The sequence below is a fragment of the Podarcis bocagei genome, assembly GCF_964188305.1.
Source record: "Podarcis bocagei genome assembly, chromosome: 5".
Classification (NCBI taxonomy): domain Eukaryota; kingdom Metazoa; phylum Chordata; class Lepidosauria; order Squamata; family Lacertidae; genus Podarcis; species Podarcis bocagei.
In genome coordinates, this window is record NC_138129.1 from 82311555 (window position 1) to 82327475 (window position 15921).

The 15921-nt window shown below is 40.7% G+C and overlaps 1 long non-coding RNA gene across 1 annotated transcript; it reads left to right on the forward strand.

The window, feature by feature from the left end:
* The first annotated feature begins 13552 nt into the window (after positions 1 to 13552).
* On the forward strand, positions 13553 to 15687 carry LOC308587449. Its single transcript, XR_014008394.1, has 2 exons — positions 13553 to 13777; positions 15564 to 15687. It is a non-coding gene; the product is annotated as an uncharacterized lncRNA (long non-coding RNA).
* Positions 15688 to 15921: the final 234 nt, after the last annotated feature.

The window sequence follows — 15921 nt, forward strand, 5'->3', positions numbered from 1 at the left end:
TTTTTTTATGGTGTGACAACTAAAACTGATTCCTAGAATGTGGCTGTCTGTCACACTCTTTGCTCTGACTTCTGTAGCCCCTGCGTCAGGTCTATAAATTACATCCATGAAGCTTCTCAGGCTAGACCCACACACAGGTGGGGGGAGGCAGAGAAGGAGCTGCAGATTCACAAACCACGGCTGCCTGGATAATTTATGGTTGTAAGTATTGTTTTTAAAAAGGTACTTTTCTAAGCACATTTGAGAAATACATTTTGTGAGAATTTGGGGAGTAAAAATCTATTTTAAATTACACTAATCTGTGTTGGGGTTCAATGCTATAAATCTGGCCACAAGGAAATACCAGTGGGGTGAAGAAAGGGGAAAGCAATAAATTCCAGCATGCAAGTTTTTTTTATTATTATTAACCTCCCTTTTGAAAGCTGCAATAGAAAGGGGCAGGTTATATTCACAGGAGACTTATCAAACATTTTTACATATATTGTTTAATATATTTTATCCATTAATTAGAACTGAGGATATTTTATTACATTATGCTCTACATTGCCCTGAGCTCATTTGGGAGGAATGGTGATAAATTTATAAAATACATCAAAAAGTAAGTAAAATATTTAGCTCTAGCAGCACACAAACAATACAGGACTGAGGTAAAATACCCTAGCCTCAATTTTGTCAGTGGGCATTTTGCCAAATATTTCAGTGGGTGAGAAAACAGAAAGCACTATTGTGTGTGAAATTTCCCAGACATTTTTCTCTGCAAACTCTCTTCTGAGAAATGTCAGCTCACTTAACGTTGATTGGAAGTCTGCTGTTAGTAGGGATGGGGAATAAATTTAATTCTGCTCACATTTAAAGGCAAATCTCCCACGTGTTCACTTTCTGAAACAATATGCAAACCAAAACACAGCTATCTTTTGAAATTTTTCTGAATTTTGCAATGCAGTTCTCTAACCAAGTAATGTGCCCACAATTGTACATTCAGGGTAAAATATGCATTAAAGGGCACATATTGGTGAAAATGAGCATGCAAAAAATGCACTATATGAGTAAAAATCACTTTGCAAGACTATGTATATTAGGCAAAATTGCATACAAAATTAGGAGAAATTTGCCTTAAAATGCTGAATTTTCATGAGGACATTTTTTTTGAAAAAAATGCAAACAGATGTGAAAATGTGAAGAACTGAATTTTTACATTGGGAAACTAAGAAACAGAGAATTTGACAGATTCACCATTCCAGGTTCTTAGTTTATATTGGTGAGTGAAGAGTGCTGTCAGAGGCTCACTGAAGCTAGGACCTATGTAATAAGCCAGAAGTGATGCAGCACAATGTTAGTTTAGCTCTCTGTGATAGCCTTTTGCTCATTCGCTCCCTGGCATCCTACAGTGAGGAAGAGAAGAGAGCGAAGGGAGACCAGCTTCAGCAGCAGCACAAAGGAAATGACACTTACAAAATGGCGGCATGGACTTTGGAAGCTTTCCAGCTATTGCTATAAGTTCACAGCACAGATCTTCAGTGTCAATATCTTTGTTTCCCTTGTCCATCAATCATTTTTCCAGATTCTTGCCGGCTTTAAGTACACACATGCCTCAACTGTTTGGGCAGAAACCTGCATTCATCCACACAGGGATCTTCCATAGTAGCCCAGGTTAGAATGTTTACTGATAAAATGAAACCAGTTCCCCTGCTATGGGTTTTGCATCCTGTTTCTAACACCCAGCTCCAAAACAGACTGCGAACCAAACAAAAAGCACTGTGTTTCTTTCATTCACACATTGTATGTGTTTAAGTTAACATCTTCAGTGTACACCTCAAAATGTAATAAGTTCCATTGGTCTCATTGAAATCAATAGACTTAATTCTTGGTTATGTGGCACTCGTGACCAGGACTTGTAAACAGGGGTGTTTGTGAGGGCGTTTCGAGGGGGAGGCCCAAAATGCCATTTCAAGGTGTACATGGGACCAAGAGACATGGACAGCAAGGAGGTGCTGCAATGATGGTAAGAGCTGTTCAACACTGGAGCAGGTGGTGAACTTTCCTTGGTTTGAGGTTTCTAAGCAACGGTTGGATCTGTCAAGGATCCTTTAGTTGAGATTCTTGCATTGCAGAGGGTGGACTTGATGACCCTCAGGGTTAACAAATAAATTTAACAAACAAACAAACAAACAAAAACAAACAAATAAATAAATAAATAATATGATTCCCTGATCTACTAAGTGCTTTTAAGTAAACTGAGAACCTTGTACATCCATATGGAGTTGCTTGTGGTCTTTTTAAAAACACACTTTTTCATCAGCACCCTCCCCTTATGCACCGAAATGGAAGCTGGTTGTCACACGCATACACAGTATACCCAATGAATTTCAGCAGCTTCTGAGACGGGTCCGTTTTCATGTTAAACCTTACTCCATGTAGAGATAGCGTTGCTTGTTTCTCCAAATTGAAAATGCTATGTTGAAAACAGTTCTGGACACCTTGTGTTGTTCCAAAGAAAACACAGCCCACCTGTCATGTATGACAGCACATCAGGGGCTCAACAAATGTAATTGTTTTTATGCCTACCTGTGACTGTTTTTCAAAAACCTGTCAGGTTACAATCCCTGTCTGGTTAGCAACATTTGGTTTTGTGTTTCAGAGGTTGTGCAGGCCTGTTTAGAAACAGGACAGAGAACCAAAAGTAAATATCTGGATTCTCACCAAAGAAAACCAGCTGATGAGGTCACAATTTCTGCAAAGGTGACATCAGATATTGATTTTAGCGGAGTGTCTAAATTTTTAATCTTAATCTTAAATTTTTCTTTTGAATTGTCAATATTTGTCCTTGTGAGCTGTGAATTGTGTTATATTACTTGTGGCTTGTACGAGACCACTGTTTTATTTGATTTGTTTTGTGTGTTGTGCTTTATGATGGGCGTAAAGCCGAATAAACATTTTGATTTGATCTGCAAAGGTTGGTCTACACAAGGGAGAGGTGGGATAGTACTTGGGTATTCTCCCATGGTGTTGCTATTATTACTCCAAGTTATTAACCCACCTGAAAGAACAAAGAGGCCCATTTATTTCTTAGTTTCAAAAATGTGTGTGTTTGTGTTTTTTAATGAGACTTTGGCAATGTAAGAATAGAGTAGTACCACTGGCCATTTGTGTATTAAAATGCATGTTTGCAGATCCATAAGGCAATGATTGAAAAATCCAGGTTAACCCTTTGAATTTCACAGCTTTTTGGAACTGAAATGAATTCTGAGCTGGAAAAGTAACTATACCAAGCCAGCTAGCTGTACCTTCTTCCTTCTTCTTCTTCTTTTTTTTAACTGTACCAATCATGATTAATAAGTTCCGGATGGCATCAATGAAGGTTAAGGTATCCTTGACTTACATGTAAAGGTTAATGTAAAAACAACGACCAGCTTCTGTTTAAACCATTCCTTGTCAAATCACATTTTGCTAATGACTTTTAGATTACAAGTCAGCCTGCTGAAATCACCAGATTCCTCTTGTACTTATCTACTGGGGGCAGGTATTAAGATAAATATATTAGCCCTCTAATACTTGTAAAATATAATAGAAAATCAGAAGAGAAGATTAACATTACAATCCCATTCACAGTTGCTTGGGAGGAACGGCCTTAAAATTCATTTGGGTCTTATTTCCAAAGGAACATGTTTAGGTTAGGATTATGGTATAATTCTCTTTCTTTCTTTCTTTCTTTCTTTCTTTCTTTCTTTCTTTCTTTCTTTTTGCAGAAATACCACACACACACATATCTCAAAGTCCTCATCTCAAGGAAATTCACCAGAATTTTAGTGTGAATTTCTCAAAATATACATACCTGAAAGCAGGTTTTCCTTACATATTTTTGCAGAGCTGTTTCTCCCATTATAATGGATTTTAATACTATTTTCATTAATATATACATTTTATGTGTGTTATCCTAGTATATGCATTTATCCTAGTATATGCATTTTCTGTGCATTACCTGGCCAGAGAACTGCATTGCAAAATTGGGAGAAGTGCAAATTTCAAAGTATGCAGTGGCGTAGTGTGGGGGGTGCCAGGGGGGCAGGCCGCACCGGGCGCAACTTCTGGGGGGGGCGCGCTCGCTGCCTCCGGAGTCGCCGAAGAGCCTCGGGCGCAGGCTGTAGCAGAGCCGCATGTCTCGCGGAACCGACGAGCTGTGCGCGCGCCCGGGCTGAAGGCGCCCGGCAGGCAGCGGCTCTCAGCGCTCGCCGCGGAGGACGCGCCAGGCAGCCCCTTCTCACAGCCCCGCCTCCGCCGCTGCTGCTGCAGCTGCTGGGCCGTTGCATTTTCCTCGCCTCTCTGCCCCCCTCCTCCTCCGGGCAAGCGGCGTCGTTTGGGCGGCAGCGCCAGCGGCAACTCGCAGGTTAGGGGTTGGGGGGGCGCAAATTACGTGCCTTGCCCCGGGTTAGGGGGCGCAAATTACTTGCGTTGCCCCGGGTGCTGACAACTCACGCTACGCCGCTGAAAGTATGGCTGTGTTTCGCTTCACATCTTGTTATGGAAACTGTAAATTAGATGAGTTCACTTTAAAATGTGAACTCAGTTGAAGTTCTCCCCCATTCTGAAGTCTGTAATTGACCACAGCTTTGTGCGGTCAGCATGCCATGTGGAATCAATACATGCAGAACAGTAGGATCATACCTATATTGACTGCAGTCCTGACCTCCATTTACTGATCTATTCTTCTGGACAAGTGGTGTGCATAGAAGCTCATCCAGGAGGTCTTAGCAACCCTTTGGAGTGGATTGATTCTACGTGGCACATTGTCATCATGGTGTACTTGGGTTTAATTTATTGGGAAATTTCAGGGGTGTTTTGTTTTTTCAAGTGTTTTCCTAACCTTGTTGTTTCACCCACACACCCACATCCTAGAAGGCTTCTTTCAATCCTAATTTCAGCAGGGAGATGGGACCTGCAGGCACCAAGGAGCACCTCTATGGTCACATGTGAGTCCATCAGCACCATGTTGGTGACTCATTCAATAAGGCATGAGCCCTATATGAAACATTTCATAGCAATGCTATTGTTATGAAACTTCAAGATGTAATACCAAATAGCTAAAATTTTAGCATTTAGTAGTCCCATTTAAGGATAAATAAATAAATAAATCATAGAATTCAACATCTCTTCTTGAATGTTTCACTTTTTTTTCTTTACAGTGTTATACTGGGAAGTGATAAATGCCAATTAAAAGTAGGAAGAGCTGGGTAGAATCTACCTGCTCCAGGATGTCCAAGTAATTGCCTTTATTGCTTGAATTAAATGTCTCATTATGCCCTCAAAAGCAATATCCTGTCTTGCACAGAATATGGTTGCCTTTAAAGTTTTTCAGCATGCTGGCAACTTTCATCTGAGACGGCAGGATAGTGGGGGAAAGTTGGTTTGCAACCTGCATAGAACTCTCTGGTTTCAATTTGCTCATTCTCCTGCAGTGCAATGCTTGGCTTCCTCATTCCTGCAGTTGGGTACTTATTTTTTTAAACACACACACACCAATAAGAGTAATAATAATAAATCATTGACTCAAAAAACAAAGTGAGAAACTGCCATAGTTTCCTTCTTCTTTTAGCTGTGGCTAAGAATTTTTAACTCACATTTGATCAACGTTATATGATGTGCTGTGTCAAATTCAGCCTCAATATTTTCAAGCTGTATGTTCTCTCTTATGCAAGTGGTCTAATTTCACATTTCTGAAGGGGTATTCCTACATTACCGTCAGTGACTATATAATCATTATACCTGTGTTCACAAATAGTTGAGCTGTGCAAATCATTAAGTGTATACTCTTTCACACAAACACTTGTGCACGTGTAGAGACAGCATGTACCTGTATTCAGCATAATGTGCAAACAAGCCACAGGTCAGTATTATTTAATTGCAATTGCAATTATGGAGTAAGTTAGGGTCACACAACTCATCACACTAAATGTGCATCTTTCAGTAGTGTGAAACTATTTCAAATGCAAATCAGCGAGACTTTGCACTGTGATGGGACAGGGGAAATTTAGCCTTTCTGCCTCTGCCATTTTGTCATTGACAATATTCTTGTTATCCTCCATAGCTGCTATTTGCATCAAGAGGGAAGATTCCACTGGCACCCATGAGGGTAACTACCTCTCTAAGAGTACTAGTGGCATGAGTTAAGGTGCTGGAAGCTGACTGCTAGAAGCACCAGTTAGAGACTCCTCTTGTTTGGTGCCTTAAACATGCATGGCAATAAGCTTGTTCACATACAGAACACAGGTACATGCTGTCTCTATCCACATATTTTAGTGAAAGAGTGTACGCTTGCTGATTTTCCCAGCTCAATGCTTGTATGCACAAAATATACACTTGTTGGCTGCTAGGTGTATACAGCTCAACTACACAGGTACACAGATTGTATGCTCAATGTATATATCATGTATGCTCACTGCATATAACATGCGTATACACTGTAGACTGTTTTGAGGTTTTTGCCACAGTCGGGTGGTATATAAATTTTATGAAATGAAAGAATACTCCAGAACAAACTTAAGAACATAGGACGCTATCTTAGACAGAGTCATACTCATTAGTCTGTCTAGCTGTGTACTGTCTATGCTGGTTGGTAGCGACTCTCCAGGGTTTCAAGCAAGCGTCTATCAAAGCCCAACCTGTACATACCCAGAACTGAATTTGGGGTCAGTGGAGTCTTCTCCATCTGGCCAAATGGAGCACTGCCTCCAAACTCTCCGTCTGTGCTCAGCTTGCCCCCATCTGCCTGTCTCCTTACTTGAAACCAATCTACTGCCTGTCAGCTTCCTTCTCCTTAGTCTCATTATAGCACTCAACAGGTAGGAGGACATAAAATAGTTGCTCTGCCTGTCAATGGCTTTGTTGTTGGGCTCGCTGCCTTCCATGCCACCACTCTCAGTGGGCACCAGCTTCCATTGCCTGGAACCGACAACCAATTGGATTAAATGGCAGTGCAGGCAAATGAAACTACAAACAGGGAAGGACAAGGAATAAAGAAAATAGAACCCAGAAGCAGCAACTAAGATAAAAAGGGAGCAGCAAACAGTATGAAACCAATGCAAATATTTCATAAAGCATTTTTTGCCTCTGTCATTTGCCCAGTTGTGTCTGTTCTGTTGCTTTTGAAGTGATGGTCAAAATCAGAGAATATTTTGCGCAGGTGCATTATAAGATGCTATTTAGGTTCCAACATTCCCGGGCATTATGATCAAAGTTACTGTATTTTTCCACATTTTTTTTATTGTTGATGTTGCTCTTGTTTGTGATGTTAAGGAAAAGGCCTTGTTGCAGTTGATTATGTACCATGACACAGTACATGGCACTTAATTAGAACAAACCATTCTAATAATTTATTGGGACATCTCTCGGGGAAACTGTTTAAGCTTAATGACAGCGAGTGCCAATTCCTGTTTCTTATTTAGAAAAGCATGGGAATAAAATGTGCCTAATAGAAACATATTTAGGAGCTTTGAAGTGAGAAGATGATGTTGAGTCACGTGTGGGAGGAAATGAAGAGGTTCCACGCCAGAGATTTCTGGTTCATTATTTAACAGTTAAAGGTTTGAACACAGCACCCACAGGACAGGGAGGGAGGAGGCTGAACACATGTAGGTTGCAGATCCCTATACAATACTGTCAAAAGAAGTGGTGCAGATACAGTGCTATTTGCAAGTGCAAGATATGCATGACTTGTGAAGAATGAGGCACCACAAAAAAAATTAACCACCTAGGGCCGGATGCAGTTACCCCTTTCCACTAGCGAAGACCAGCACACGGACTACCCCCTTTCCTTCCCTCAAATTATTATTATATATTATTATTTGGGGGGGTTCTCTTTTTTATATATAATTTTTATTAATTTTAACATATAAATTATAAAGTGTACCACAAAACTTATCACTTTTACAATCTTTTTAGACTTCCATCAGCACCTCTGATGATCTACCATTTTAACCACTTCTTATGCATTTCTAAACTTTATATTGCCTTTACATCTCTTAACAAATCATCCTTCCCCTTATCCATTTTTGCAATAATTCCATTAATACTCCTCACAAAACTTCTTGCAAACCTACAAACGTCGTCTGCTCTTCACAAATACTTTTCAGATAGTCCGTAAATTTACTCCAGTCTTCCATGAATTTCTGGTCCCGCCAGAAATTTGTTGTTGGGCTCGCTGCCTTCCATGCCACCACTCGAATCCTTCCTGTTACTTTGTCTAGTTCTGCATAGTCCATTAGCTTCATCCTCCATTCCTCAATCAAATTATTATTATATATTAAGGGGGAAACCTTAGTATATCTAGTAAAATACTCTGTTCCCTTCAGCATTATTGGTGCCTCCACCAGAAATCATAATGGGATAAGCTATAATAAGTCTTCTAACTGAATGTCATGCCCCAGCCATCTAGCTATTGAAGAAACAGCCTGCCATATCTTCCCCTAAATCTAGCTGCACATCATTCTGTCTATTCTCTTGACAAGATCAGTTTCATTCAAAAATAATGATGAATGCTGCTAAAGAAAAGCACCATTGAGTGAAGTGTTAAATCTTCACTGTCAAGTGACCGCCCTGTTCCATACTGTAAAAACTCCGAGTCAGGACATTTTGATACCTTCTGTAAACCACCAATCTCTTCTGAAAGAGCTATTAACTGAGTTTGGATTAAAGGCTTTTGGGTGCAATTCATTTGTGTCCACACTCCACTATCTCTTTGGATTATTAAACTAATGAGGAACGAGCAGTACATTTCCTTGCCTGTAGAAATATTATTGGAAGTATGTGGCCTTCCACCTTCTGTAATGCATATAAATAAAGGGCAAATCAAGAAGGTATTATAATCCAATTTGACTTTAATGCACCTAAAATCTCATAAAAATATTTTTTCTATTATAATTACAGTTCATGGAGGTTGGCTTTTTGCCACTATAAGCATGAAAGATAGAACAACAGGGGGAAGGAGATCAGATTCTTTCATCACTGCCATCAAAATGTGCACTGGTAAGAAATTTGCTATTAAATAAAAGATTACCTGTGACATGGAATTTGTCATTTACATGATGAAGTGCCCTTGCGGTCTAATGTATGTTGCTTAGATGCTTACTGAAGGTCAGAACATCAGGATACAAAAGAATACCAACGGAGAAGATGAAAGTTCACCTGTGGCAAAACATTTCATTGAAAAAGAGACATCAAATATCCTCATACCAAGAGTTATAGGAATCAAAAACATCCGCAGGCCTTCCTTTCTGCTTGCAACAACATACAAAGTATAGTGATTTTATATATATGGGATAAATTGGTATTTGATGTAATAGTAACTTATTTTATCCCAATTACATGAAGAGATAGCTGGCTCCGTTATGTTGTCTCCATGGAAATAATAATAACAATCAATTTTTTTTCTTTAAAAAAATGTTTAGGGGTACTCTCATTTTGACTCAAGAAAATCATTATTTTATAGTTCAAATCAGGGAAAATAAATACAGTAAATGGACAAAAGTACAAAGATTCACAAAACATTTAGGGGCATGCGTACCCCTGCACCCCCCCCCCGAAAAAAGCACTGATGATGAAGATGATGATGATTTTAGTTGTACCCCGCCCATCTGGACAGCTTCCAACGTATATAAAAACATAATAAAACATTACACATTAAAAAGCTTCCCTATACAGTCATACCTTGGGTGACAGATGCTTCGGGTTACATGATTTCAGGTTACGGATGCACCGAAACCCAGAAGTACCGGAACAGGTACTCGTGCATGCGCAGAAGCACTAAATCATGCTTTGCACATGTGCAGAAGCACTGAATTACGACCTGCACTTGCGCAGATGCGGCGCTGCGGGTTGCGAATGTTGCGGGTTCTGAACGTGCCTCCCGCACGGATCACATTCGCAACCCGAGCGTCCACTGTATAAGGCTATCCTCAGATGTCATAATGATGATAATAATTTTATTATTTATAAAAACTTCTACAACAGAATTACACAGAAGCCCTTGGATTTAAGAGGTGGAATCCAACTAAGTCATTGAGTAGAACAATTTCTGGCTCATGCAGTGGAACTTCCCTCCATCTCTTCTACCTGCAACCCCCACACAAACACACAATGTGTCTTGGATAGTTAGGAGAAGACCCCAAACATATTGTTGGGGGAAGGTGCACAGTGGGAGGGAAATGGGATGTTCCGTTGTGTGCATGGAATGATTGAGCTGGATTCAACTCAAGGAATGTGCAGTGATGGTGGCAAAGTTTGAATCAGGGGAGTTTGGAATAGCAACTCACACCAGTGGGACTCCCACCTAAAAAAAATAAAAAAATAGCTCTGTGGAAGTTGGGAGGACTTCTAGAACAGTGCATAGGGGAAGAGAGGACAGGTTGTTCCATTAGTCAAGCAGAAATGTTTACACTGACAGAGTGATCTGCTTAGTGCTACATTGAAAGAAGGGAAGGGAAGGGAAGGGAAGGGAAGGGAAGGGAAGGGAGGGAGGGAGGGAGGGAGGGAGGGAGGGTTATATGTGTGCTTGGTGGTAGAGTACATACTTTGTACTCAAAAGATCTCAGGTTCAGCCTCTTGATCTCCAGGTTAAACTGGGGTAAACTCTTGTCTGAAACACTGTTGACAATGACACCAGTTACCCTAGTTTAGGGAGAAAACTTTTTAGAGTAATGACACGCTGTACTTCACATTCCTTTGCATGCGAGTTCAAGGAGGTTTAAATTGATTGACATGAAAAGTATGTAAAACAAACCAACTCAATATAGAATAAAGGGCCATGGGGGGTGCTGTGTTAATACTGAAATAAAGAAGGATTTGTCTGCTAGGAAGGCGCCTAGGGTATTTGTAAGAGATGAAATGTAAAGTGTCAATATTTAAACAAAGTAATGAGGTGAAATGATATTTTCCCTAGATTTTGAATTATACCTTGGGGATGATGAAACTGTGAAGGATGTACATTTAAGATTCCTGTACTCATGGAATTAAAATGGATTCCTTGCAACGCTTTCTTTTTTACTGTTTCAAATTCATTTCTCTGGATACATCACAGCATGCCTGCCAATGGCATAAATAATATTTGCTTGCTTGGAGAACCTATGGTTTGGCAAAGAAACGTAAACATGAAGGGGGGAATGAACCATGTTGAGTGAAAGAACGAAAGTGTTCTGTAAAATGAAGACCATAGACTGAATATAAGATAAAGGTCCTTCCAGAATATCATATGCTCAAGCTTACTCAGCCGTTGAGACGTTATCTCGGACAGAGTGAAAATTTCAGTTGAATTTGCCTACCAGACTCTTCAGTAATTCTGTTTCATCTGTATGTATATTTATTGTGAGACTGCCAAAAGCTGTTATCCTGGAATTGATGATCCCTATTTGCGTGGTCAGGGGATCTATAAATCTCTTAAAGTAACATCATATTTTCTAACCACAGTAACAGATTTCAGTTGTTTTTGTTTTTCTTGTTGTTGTTGTTTTATTCAATTTATTTACCGGCCTTTATCAAAAGATCCCAGGATGGTGTACAACATTAAAAACACATTTCAGAACATCAGTGATAAAAACATAACAAAAAGCATACTGATAGACAGCCTAACAATAAAATAGTCATCAAAATAACAGTCCTCTCCCACACACTTTCACAGGCCATAGACAAGTGCAGGGTCTGTTCGTGTGGGGAGAAGCAATCCTTAAGGCAATGGAGGCTCACCTGCCAAATAGATTGGCGGTGGAAACCCAGCCAGATGGACGAGGTATAAATAATAAACATATTATTATTATTAAATTGAAGGGAGGTGAGGACAGGTGACCCCACCTAGACCCGAAGTCACCCCCCCAAAAAAAGCAGGCTCAAAGCTTCTCAAAGCTTTTCAAAATCATTTTCTCAGCAGCTAAGCATCTGCTCATTCACTCTGCTGTTGCAAGGCAAAATGTTATTCTTTTATCAGTACGAGAGAGCTTCAAAAAGTTAATGAATAGACTCTGTTCAGAGCAGGCCTGAGAACTGAGTCTTATCTCATTCTAGTTGCAACTTCTTGGACATGCTGAACCGCTCTCATTCCCCTTGGCTGGCAAGGGTGCCAAGAGTCCAAGACAGGAGCTTTCTGTACATGCTCAGGAACCTCAACATGGGGCAGGACTCCTGAAGGAGGAGAAAGGGGAGGGAACTAGAAGGGGAATATATACTCTGTGCACATGACTGTGAACTCGTGCTTGTTTGTGAACTATCACACTTGCTCCTTCTACCAGTTCATGGATGGTAGAAATAAAAGCTTTTTCTCCGAAACTATTCCTTGAGTGTCTGTTGACTCCCATCTCCCTTTCCCGGGCGCAATATTTTTCCCACCCGAGGGCAAAGCCTCATAAGGCTACAAAATAACTGTTCATGTGAGCAGTTTACTGTAATGGGGGACTGAAAGCACAGATTGGCAGTTTCCCATCCAAGTACTGGCCAGACCCAGACCTGCTTAGTTTCAGCATGTACCTTGATCACCAACACACAAACTCCTGCTTGCAACTCCAACTCCTGGACTACAACTCTTTGCATCCCTGATCATTGGCCATGCTAGCTGGGGCTGGTCCCCCATCCTTGAGCAACACACTTGTGCCCTGCAAAAAACACCTAAATAGGACTAATGAATCTTATGAACCAAATCTGTGCTATGTAGCAGTTTCGCAGCAGCCTAAGAGACACGTGTGCCATCCGTATTGGCATTCTGATTTGGAGCCAGCTTAGGAAATTTGGTGAACAGCCAGTGTCAGTCCTTGAAAAACCTATTTGAAAGCCGTTGTGCATCCTTAACAAAAGCTGGACTCTTGTGATATAAGAAAAAGCACATTGTTCCAGAATACCAGCTGAACAATGTTGACATCATGTGGCAGCATGCCCAAAAAACGGGGTGGGGTGGGGTGAGGTGAGGTGACACCCAGCACCTATTCCACTATAAATGGCAGTGTCAGTCCAAGACATTTTGGCACACACACCCCACGCTGCTGCCATGTAACCTTACTAGGACATCCAGGCATGAACCAGACCCAGATCTGCTTCAGCAAGACAGCTGCCACATATGTCTTCAGACCATGGTAATGTATTCCATCATTTTTAACAATGTGCTATCTGAAGAAGTACTTCGTTTTGTCTGTCCTGAATCTTCAAACACTCAGCTTCATTGGATGACCCCAAGTTCTAATATTCTAAGAGAGAGAGAGGAAAGCTTCTCTCGGTCCCCTTTCTTCAAATGTGCATAATTTTGCACACTTCTTTCATGTCCCCAAACACTCATCTTTTTTCAAACTATAACTGGTGTGCTGTAGAATGCATATTTGGTGACAAAACTGGATTTTCCTCTTTGTGGTGTATAAAAGGACTCTCAGAATTAAGGACTTTCGGCTCAGTTGCAGCTGCATCGTAAGATTTTCTTTGATGACTGCACAGTCTCTTTGAATGATGCAGAATGTGATATCACACTTCCTGGTAGCCATGGAAGGGCAGCCCTGGAAGCACACTCCACCAGTCATCCACCATCTATGTTTCCATGCAGCTGTCTTCCAGGCAGAGTACAAGATAGTATTTTGACCTATTAGTAGTTACCAGTGCAATCCTATACATGTCTGCTAAGAGGTATGTCAGAGTGAGTTAAATGGAGCTGCCTCCCTGGTAAACTGGAATTATAGAACTGCAACCTAAATGGGTTCAGTCTTCAAAAAGAATGCAACTCCCGGCTCCTGGGTCATCTTGGTCCACTCAGTCCTGCAAGGTATGTTAAGGATGCTGTGGTAACCCACCAGGTTTCATTGCCAAGGCCATTGCTGCTCTTCTGATCATAAGAACATGAGAAGAACCTACTGCATCAGGCCAATGTTCTCACAGCGGGCCAACTAGATGCCTGTGGGAGACTTGCAAGCAGGATTCAAGAACAAGAACACGCTCCCTTCCTGTGGTTTCCAGCAACTGGTATTCAAAAGCATTATTGCCTCCATCTGCTGGTACAGATAGTTATCCCAAACCTTCCTTGTGTTCCATTCTGTCCAGTTGTGGGAGGGGTAATTTGCAGCTGTATATGAAACCTCTTGCGCAAAGGAGGTGGAGAGAGGAAAAACAGAGGCTGAATGCAAATCAGAGTGTGTATTAGAATACTCTTCTGATTATGTGTGTGTTTACAGCATTACTCGTAATGAGAAGCACATTCCAATGCACATTCCCAGCCATAATTAATTCTGCCCATCAGCGGTTACGCATTGAACTGCCATTATAATGCACATCAGTTTGTGTAACTGCTTTTGGGGTGTGGATGGCATGGGTAATCCCCCACTTGCACAGAAGTTGTTTAGAAAAGCAAGGATTTCTTATACACTTCAGGGACTTTCCATAGCTATTCAGAAAAGCACGTTGGAATGCCAAGCAGAAAACTCTATAAAGATAAATCATTTCTACCCACCTTCCTATATGCATAAAATAGTGAAAGTCTGGTATTTGGTCACTCTTGCCATTCCCATGGGAGAGTGCTGGCAGTCACACACAATTTTTGGGAATGTTCCACAATGCAGAAATATCCTGGCAAAAGTTGGCAGTCACTAAAACATGATTGTTAGTATTAACTTGCTTGTGTCTGATGAATGGGAAGATTTTTGGATGTCATTCATGAAATTCATATGGGATTGCCAGCATTCACATGTAAATGTTGGTTATACCTAATATCTCTAGCTAAGCTGCCTTTGGACAGACATTCATCTTCTCATCCCTTCCAGATCTCAAGGATGTAAAGACTGAGCTCTGAGCTGAGTGCAACTCCCCCTGCCCTTTACCCTCTTTGGCAGTTAAGCAAAAGTGAACCTCACGTAATAGTAAGTTTGGTTGTCTACTCCATTTCTCAAACTTAATGGTTCACTGGCAAAACTACTGGTAGTTTCTTCCCTTGTCTTTCTTTGCACTACTTCTAATATGAAACTGCTCTGGATGTAGTTTTGCCTGTCTTCTTGACACCTGCTTAAGCACTATTTGATCATTTACAAGTGGCCACATTTGGTTCCATTAAATAGATTTCATTCCTGCACACTTCCAGACAAGAAGCCGACATTTCCATTCTCTCATTAAGCTAAACAAGTTTGCTGGTAGATGTCCCAAAAGATTAATGAAATGGCTTGTTGTAATTCAGAGCCACGCATTGTGGATAATATTAATAGTACAGACTCATCCTGAACAAAACCCTAACTCTTTTAAAAAAACAACAACGGAGGGTTTTCAAATCTAAAGACAGGAAATGTGGGAGGCTACAGTCGCTGAGCTATAGAACATTATGTTAAATACAATCTGACACCGCGTCCCAGTAATTTGAAGGAGATCCAACAGGAGGGGTTCTTCATCTCATTGTGCAGAAATAAATATTCATGATTGCTACACCTCCACTGTTAGTACAAGGATGGTGGTAGGGAGAAGTCTCAAGTTATGAAGTTTATAGGAGGGGGAAGTATTTTAAAATATTGCACCTGGGTATTTTAATATTTATCTTTCTCATTCTCCTCCTTCTTGATCCTTCTCTGCAGAAAGAAAACAAAAAACAAAACCCCAACATGTTGGTGGTAGTACCACTAGCAAGACCCAGCTGAAGACTGCATCAAGAGCAAATTAGTCATGTTTAGGTTCCATTGAAATAAATGTGAAAACTAAGTCATGAGTAATTTAGCTTCTGTGTATTCCAGGGTGCTTAAGTTCAACAACCTACAATTCTCAGAACAGTCACTTGAGCTTGAAGAAGTAGGAATAAGCTTGCAGGAACAAAAAAATTTCCACCAACTTGGGAAGATTATGTTGGCCATTAAAAATGAAGTGATTCATTCAGCACAGGTATTCACTCCCACTCATCTTCTACCTTACTATGTCAAGTGGCCCTCAGCTTACCCT